Source organism: Lutjanus erythropterus, chromosome 19 (genome assembly GCF_056507025.1).
Source record: "Lutjanus erythropterus isolate fLutEry1 chromosome 19, fLutEry1.hap2, whole genome shotgun sequence".
NCBI classification, from domain to species: domain Eukaryota; kingdom Metazoa; phylum Chordata; class Actinopteri; order Lutjaniformes; family Lutjanidae; genus Lutjanus; species Lutjanus erythropterus.
In genome coordinates this window covers 8,757,469-8,766,204 of record NC_139335.1, presented here as the reverse complement: position 1 = coordinate 8,766,204, position 8,736 = coordinate 8,757,469, and positions in this window count along the sequence as shown.

Below are 8,736 nucleotides of genomic sequence, written 5' to 3'. Positions count from 1 at the left end.
TGTGACAAGTACAATTTCACAGAAGAGGTAGCGTCAGACAAACGAGTTGTCCGGGGAGGAAAAGTGCTTATCAGGCACAATGTAGCCAGGAGAACGCAGCTATAAAACAGCAGAGAGGAACCAAAAAGAAATAAATAGATAAAGAGGGGAAAAAAGGGACTGAATAGATAAATGGAGCGTAGAGGAAAGCCATTACTCATGTTTACAGGTTTGAGACTCTCAGTTTTCATTTATGAGTGCCACAGATAAGAGGAAATGTTGAGTGAAATGTAATGATGGTGTAGCAGTGCATGGATTTACTCCTGACAGGAGGTGTGCATGTCCATTTGATGCCTTTGACGAATGGACACGAACTAAATGTGCAGCCACAGGCGTCATGCTCTCTCACATGCGCACCGTTCGCTGTCAAGCATCTCATTATTACTCATTCAGTCCTGTGGGACTGTGCCCAATAACACCACTGCTAAGATCTGTGTGTGTTTGTGAGAGAGGATTCATTTAGTGTGTGATGCCAATTTGTCGTTTTATGATGCTGGTGGCTTGAACTTTTATTAATCAACATGCCTCCGACATTTGCTTTGGAATACAAATCCCAGACTCACGGATATTTGATAAATATGCACAGCGGGGATATTTTGCGGAAATATAAGCCTTTGATTAAACTTGAATCAATAGGAACTCCAGTTTTCTCCTCCCTTTCTTGTCTCTGTATGTTCATGAATTGTAGTCATTAACGGACCAATACACATTCTTCACTGTCAAGCATCTCATTATTACTCATTCAGTCCTTTGGGATTGTGCCCAATAACACCACTGCAAATATATGTGTGTTTGTGAGAGAGGATTTATTTATTGCGTGCTTCCAATTTGTTGATTTAAGATGCTGGAGGCTTGAACTTTTATTAATCAACACGCCCCCAACTAGGGTTGCAAATTTTGTGCATTTTCCTCAACTGCTAACCATTGATTAATAATTAATAATTAATGAGGGACAAAATGCATGTTTTGTAAGTTTTGTTTCAACAATTCTAGTAGCACATTTGTTCTGTGAAACATTAATTCACAAATCACAATCTAAACAAACATAATAAGTAACAGCTGCCCTTGTTTGCCTGTCCTTCAATAAATTACGCCACCAAACAAAACTGTCAAATGCTGGTCAAGGCAGACCAAACCCAACCGTGAGAAAACCTGTGAGCTCCAGAGAAATGGTTTACCAAATAATCCATCTTTAATCAGTTAAATTTTTAATGGTGACTGATCGAGTTATGATTAATCACTGACATCCCTTCCTCCAACATTTACTTTGTAACCCAAATCCAATACATGCTGAAATCTTCATAGATATTCATAGCAGAGACATTTTAGAGAAATATGAGCCTTTGATGAAACGGCATCTAGTGGTGAGAAGACTGCAGACTTAAAACACCTCCCCTCACCCTCCCCTTCCAAACGCATAGGAGAACCTACGGAGGCCATGAAACTGCCAAAAATGCAAAAGGCTAGAGCCAGTGTTTAGTTAGTCCAGGGTTGAACATTAATGATTTTTTTCCACTTGCCCAGTTGGTCAAGTAGGTCAGAAATCTACTCGCCCAAAGTCAGTTTTTACTTGCACCTCTACAAAATGTCACATTTACTAACAGTTATCAAATAACAACAAAGACTAAAATTAATCATCATGTTTAATCTAGGGCTGCAAAGTCCAAGGTGATGTCTTTAAATGTCTTATTTGTCAGCCTATGACCAAAGATATTCAATTTAATTCTCCTTTGAAAAGCCAAAAACAGCATTTTCTGTCATTTTTGCATGAAAAACCAATTAATTTATAATAAAAATATTTAATTGTTTTAATTCTGTTTTACTACTTGCCCGGTCATGCAAATGAGTTGTTAGAATTACTAGTGTTTTATTTGCCCCAGGCAAGCGAGTAGTCCTTATTGTTGAGCTCTGTTTTGCTGTTTTAAGTTAATGTACAAACATTAATCTTACACACTGGACCTTTAAACTTGGGGATAAGCAAAATATTCCACTTAAAACATTTTCCACTCTTAAAGACATGTCTTTGCCTCAGTTCAGGCCTTGCAGGTGAATTACGTCTCAAAAACCTATTCCCCTCCCCTAACTTTTCCAGTTTCTATTTGATTAATTCACCAAAAGTCCACTAAAATTGTCCTCTTACTGTCGAGCCACCAAAATCCAGATGGGATGTGGGTTTATCAAAATATTATAATCATCTGTCTCCTCCTGTTATCACTGTGTGCTCACAGCAGGAGGATTTCACCTCTCAGGTAACATACCAGCTGGCGGACCTTCTTGGTGGAGGTTGATGAGGCTGTATGCAGCTTAGGAAGAAGACTGCAGACACTCAGGGCTGTATGAATTCCCCTGAAATCCTTTTTCGGCAAAAGAAATAAATGAATAAATAAATAAGAAGCAGTTTTTACTTACAAATAATTGGGCTGCAATTTATTTTACAGTACACTAATGTATCAAGCTGTACTTTGTACTAAACTAGATAAAAACTAGAAATAAAATGTGGATTACAGTTTACAGTACAGTTCTGTTGTAATCTGTCCAAACTGACACTCTAATAAAGTCTAATAAGGGTCTAATAATGTCTAATAATGAACATATTATTTCTAGTTTTTGACTAATTTGATACAAAATACAACTTGTTATGTCTTATTAGTTAATTGAAAATAGTGCAGCTAAAAAATCTCTTAAAAAGATGCTAGAACAGATTGTCAGTCAGATAATTCAGCAAAAAACAGAGTTGTTTGTTGTAAAATTAGAAATAGAAATTGTTCACATTTTAAGTGATCATTTATATTGTACAGATACATAGAAGAATGCCATCTATGATTGTAAAATATTTTGCATACATTTGATCTTGATCTGCACAAATATTGGAAAAGTATTCCCATTGATAGCATTGTATTGATTTCAGCTGTGGCGCACTATTTCTGCTCATTATATTTACATGCACTGCCTCACAACAACACTGTTGTACACAAAAAAAAGAAGCACAACACATCAGACAGCGCAGTCTGTGAAGATGACAGGTGTAAAACTGAATACAAATGAGACTGAATATTGTACTTTGTAGCCGTGGTGTCTTGCAGATAGCTGAGCAGACTGACGTTGAATTGCTTCTCTTTCATCACCACACACAGGAAGACCTAATCTTCCAAAAAAGATACTGTAAAACGCTGTCGTATGACAAGCTGTAATGAAATAGCTGAATGCAGCGTGTCCAGAGCACAACAGAAGCAATCATTCAAATAAAACACCTCCTGCCGTTTGTCTGAGACGTCATGAATGTCTTAAAAGGAAATATTACGTGTGTGTGTGTGTGCCACTGTGATAAACAGGGCTCATAGCTATTGATTTCTTGTGAGGGCATATGAGGTCATTGTGGTAGGTTTGCACTAAACTTCGCTCTGAGCTGTAGATGGACCTCCAGCTCCCAGTGCCTCCTGACACCAGCTGTCCCTGCAAAGCCGAGTGATTATCCAAGCCTCTGAGCATCGGATTGTGTCGCAGGTCATGGGTCGGGTTGCAGCATTGCGACAGATATCGATCAGTCTTTCGATCTTTAGCCTGGTTACGTTAGGCGGAGCAACGAGAGGGACGTCCCCAGAGGAGGCTTGGACTGCGCTTCTTCTTCAAGATGAACCATTCATCCCAGCACTTGAGTCCAGTCAGAGACATGGCTTTAAAAGAGCCAATATTTACTCGTTCCCTGCACACGGCCCACGGGCGAGTATTATGGTAATATATGCATGGAAAAATCAATACAGTCAGCCATTCATTATTTTCAAAGCATGTCAACAGTGGTTGTCTCCACTGTAAAACAGACGAGTGGAAATTAAAATGCTACACAGAAAGATGAGCGTTGATGTTATTTGCTATCTTTCTTTTTGCCAATTCCCACAGGCTTACTCTGCATTGATAAGGAGGAATAAATCTCAGTGCTGCGGATGACACGCCTATAATCTGCAGTTTAAATCAGTGGTCCAACTCATGTGCACACAGCACTGGAGAGAGACACACACTTATATTTTAAATGCTGTATTAGCTAAATAAGAGAGGACAAAAGAGAGGACTCGCGCACAAATATACACCACAGCTGTATGCTTTGTCCCCGCCGCTGCAGGGCAAAGAGGTTCCCATGTTGCCGTGGTGATCGTCGTGGAAAGGAGTGGCTTGCTTTTGATGGACGGCTGCTGCATCTGTTTGTTGGGTGTGTGTGTGTGTCTCAGTAAGGTGGTTCAGTCAGGTGTATTTCCCTTTTAGACACCACAAGTGGCCTAATTAGTCAATCAATCACAGTTGGTGCAACACAGTACAAAGAAATGGCCCACTGCGGATTATAAATGAATCAGCTATACATCAAAACATTCCCAAAATCTATCTATCAGATGGGAAAAATGGGAAATTAATGTCCTCTGCTTTTTCTTGTTTCTGGCAGATAAGACTGATGATCTTTGTCATTTAAAACTTTTTCAACTCCTTCACGTCGCAGCTGATATTAACATGTCAGAGGCAGATGTGAGTTGGAGGACAGCGCAGGCAGACAGGCTCCTAATGAGCCTCTCCATGCCTGTCGTAGTATTAAGTATTCATGTTCCAGGTATTTTTAACCTGTGGAGACATCGGTGTCAGGGTCATTATTAGCAGAGGCTGAAACCCTCTGAAAACACTTCAGACAGGAGCTGACTCTCTAAAAACCGAGGAAAATGGTGTCAGCGAGGTCCACCGTGACGTTAGTTTAAGTAAGTAGAGGAGGAGACAGTGTTGTCAAACCCACTGTGGGAATGTTTGGCCTGTGTCAGACCTGTTGAGTGACAATAGGCAAACTGCATCTTCTCCCTGAGTAAAGTAAGTCATCATTAGCTGTGGTCTGTAGCAGTTTGGACGTTGAACTTGTCCAGTTGAATAGCTCAAGGTTTGCTAAACTTGGTGCAGTATAGAAGTGTGCAGAAATGTGCACACTTCTGGGATTTTTTTTCAGTAGATTGTAAAACAATGTCCATTTACCAGAGAACTGGACGTTATGAATTTAACCAATGTTCCCCCCTGGCAGAGCATTTGTTGTTTATGGAGTGTTAGTTGTAGAGGTAACACCACAGGGTGAGCTACAGGTTAGTCAGATGCAAAGCAGATGCAGCTGTGAACACAGGTGAGATTGGCAGAGTCAATATGTCTGTAACTGGTATAACCCAGCACCAGTGCCTCTGCAAAATAGAGTCGGGGGGGAACTCTTGCACATTAACTCATCATTTTCAGCAAGTATGTTGCTATCTCGGAGGATGTTATTGTTTCCCAGGACTTTGAAAATGTAGATAGAGGATGCCATGATGCCAACTGAAACATGTTGTCCAATGGGAGGCTCATACCTATAGATTACTTCCAGTGAGTCAGACTAGCAGATAAGTAGCTTGTGGTAACAAACAAACAATGATCCCTGTCTCTGGGCGTAATATAATGTTTTTCCTGCAAACATGAGACAGTAAATCACCTGCATTATTAGATCTTGGTACAAGCATGCTGCCTGCTTATTTTCTCATTTACACAGATGGGAATTACGCCTTAGGTATCGAAATTTGGTACCAACGACGAGGCCCTTTTCACTACTCAATAGGATCAAAGCAGTTTGGTTAGTTGGTGCAATAAAAGTATTGAAGTTCAGTACCCAGCACTGATACCACTAATCAGTAATTGTAATCTGCAAAAGGTAAATACACGTGTGCACATTTTTAATACTGTACTTAGTCCAATAAAAAGGTTCACTTCACTCATTAAATCTGTCTTCAGCGCAGCTCTCCAGCTTGGCCCTGATGTCATGACGTATGGAGTGGAGTCTAGATCGCCACGCCTGATGTTCACGCTCTTCCCTCTGTCTCCTTGGCTTTGATATGTAAAACCTGTCCCCTGTCTGCCTGCCTGACCGACCCACTAAACACCGGTTGAGCAGCTTGCTCCTAATCTCCATCACGCCGAGTCTGCTTTAAAGGCGGCCAAACACAGCAGCCCCCTCCTCACAAAAGAAGAATGCACACTCTGTTTGAACATCTGCCTGTCTGTCAGCCTGCCAGCTCGCCTGTTAAAGGAGCCCTGGACATTTTCAGACATTTCACACCGGCAGATTAATTAAATCTCACCGGCCTCTTCAAAGTGGGCTCCGCAGCATCAGGACCACAGGTTCTCCACTTGCTGTTTTGGTGAACACGCACAGATGCAGCGGGACGTAACTGCAGAAAAAAAATGTGTTGTTCATCAAACAAATGCTTGCCAGATTGTCTAACAGTGTCTGAAACCTCCTTTCTGATGATCATTTTTTAAAAGGTGTCAGTGTAAGCCATTATCTCCATTTGTGCAATTTGTTGCATCAAGATTACAAAGACAAAACACGCATCATTCTTGAGGAGACATTTGTTAGTCTATGGGATGCAGCAGAAGGAGGCTTGACAGTAAACTTTTCACCTCAACTTCAAGTTGGCCATTTGGAAAATGGATGAACACTTTTTGCCTTAGACAAGATGGCATGACACAAGGGAGATCCAAGGTATAAGAAATGATCATTTACTCTCAGCAAGTCCTCAAAATAAAAGACCAAAACACCCTGTTTGTCATCTCCTTTGAAAGTGACTTATGAGCATTTTCAGATCTGCCAAAACTGCTTAGCTAAAACAAAAAAAATGTGGTCACTGGCAGGAAAAGGAAACAAACAGCAGAGACCAGTCTCACCAAACTCACACTTCTTTACCCAACCGTCCTCACGGATTTTACTATCCCGTAATGACTTGTGTTACATTTGTCTTTTCTGTATCATCCATGAAAGTTCAACTTGATAGGAAAAAACAGCAGAATAATTTATTTAATAAACATAACATGGATCCACAAAATTAAAGTATATGAAATGGCTAGTTTGATTAGCATCTTACTAATCACATAAAAACTTAATTATCAAACATGAGGCAGGAAATACAAAGGCATAATAAAAAGATGTGACTGTTGGGAGGACTGTATCAACATTTTCCTCAGACATATGAAATTACAACTTACCATCCACTGAAAAATGAACTTCCCCGGTTTTCACATATAATAAGACTTGACTTACAAGTCATCTTTATTGACTTTGGACTTGACTCAACCTCATTTACAACAACTTAATAATTAGTTTTTTTTAAAGATTAGTGAAAACTTTCACTGGAAGAATCTCTGTAAATTTTCACAGCCCATCTCTATCATGCACAATGCACCTGCCAGCTCCAGATCTGTGAGTCTCCAGTGACTCAACAAACAACAACAATGTGTTTTGGACTCTAAGAGGCTTCCACAGGATGTGTGCCATACGCTGCAATGTTTGGAATTAGAGACTTCAAAGCATTTTGGAAACAGAGGAACTGTTTCAAATTCCAAATATGCAAAGGACAAAAGACTCCAAATAAATCCAACATTATACTTCTGAAAATATACTCATTCAGATCAATATCTGTAGCTCCGAGCTCATTTTCCTGTGAATTTATTCTTTCACATTACAGCAGATGGTATTTTTTGAGCTGAGACACGTTAGATTGTATTGTAGGTCAAAACATGCAGCACTAGTGCAGCTTTTGGCAAACATATTTTAGTGTTTGTCTGCACTGAACTTATTGTTTCTGAAATCTAAGAATACAAGCAACAAACACTGAACACTGCTCAACTTCTTTGAATCATCATTATATACTCTACATCAGGCTAATTCAATAACTTTTTAAAAGAGCCAAGTGGGTGGACACACACATTTCGGTCACTGCAGTAATTTTCAAAAAGAAGACTGATGTAAAAATAATACAGATAGCCTACAAGGAACAGCAGAAACTTTAAACTTTTGGATGTTAAAGAGTTAACTGCTGAATAGGATATATTTTATTGACAGTAAAATGTCTAGAAATGCCAGTAAGTCCCCATGAGCTTTATACCTAAGCGCATTAAGTCGTGACTTGGAATCAAACTCAAAGACTTCAGACTTTGCATTTTGAGATTTAGGAGCATCTCTGTGAAGCCCTGGCTTCTTTTCAGACGTGCCTCCTCATGACTCAGCCTCCAGTCCAGTGATCTGAGACCTGCCAACCTTTCAGATCAGAGCCCCAGACCGCAGACACGACAGAAAACAAAAAGGCGACAATTGACAGAAGCGTAAAACCACTTCCTGTGTCTCTTTGTCAGCCTGTGTTGTAATCTTTCCTCTGACGGACACATTACAATGCAGTAGGTTTGACAATACTGACAAAATATGTCAGCAACATGTCAGTCAAACATGTCAGCCAGCGTGGTGACACACAGCGTGATGTCAGATAATTATCCTCCTCTCACACCTTGTGACTTCCTGTCACCAACACCATCTGTATCACATTAACTAGAGAGGGATGTCAGAGGAAATGCAGCACATCAGACTTTGTATTGTTCTCCCTACATGTGTACCTTTTGTATCTTTGCTTCTTAACTCAGCTTTCATCTCGGCAGCATGTTTGACACAGTTTGGGTTGGGAAACAATACTCTCTGTGAGCACAGTACAGATTCCCACAGGGGGGATTTGCCCTCTCAGTTTTCTTTAGTAGCATTATGTATGAGACTGGATTATATAAAATGAAACACTACAAAAAGAGGCCTGGTGGCGATTAGATTTTTAGCATAGATGCTTCATCAGTTCTCACAGGCCAGTGTTTGTTTATTGTTTAAGCAAATGT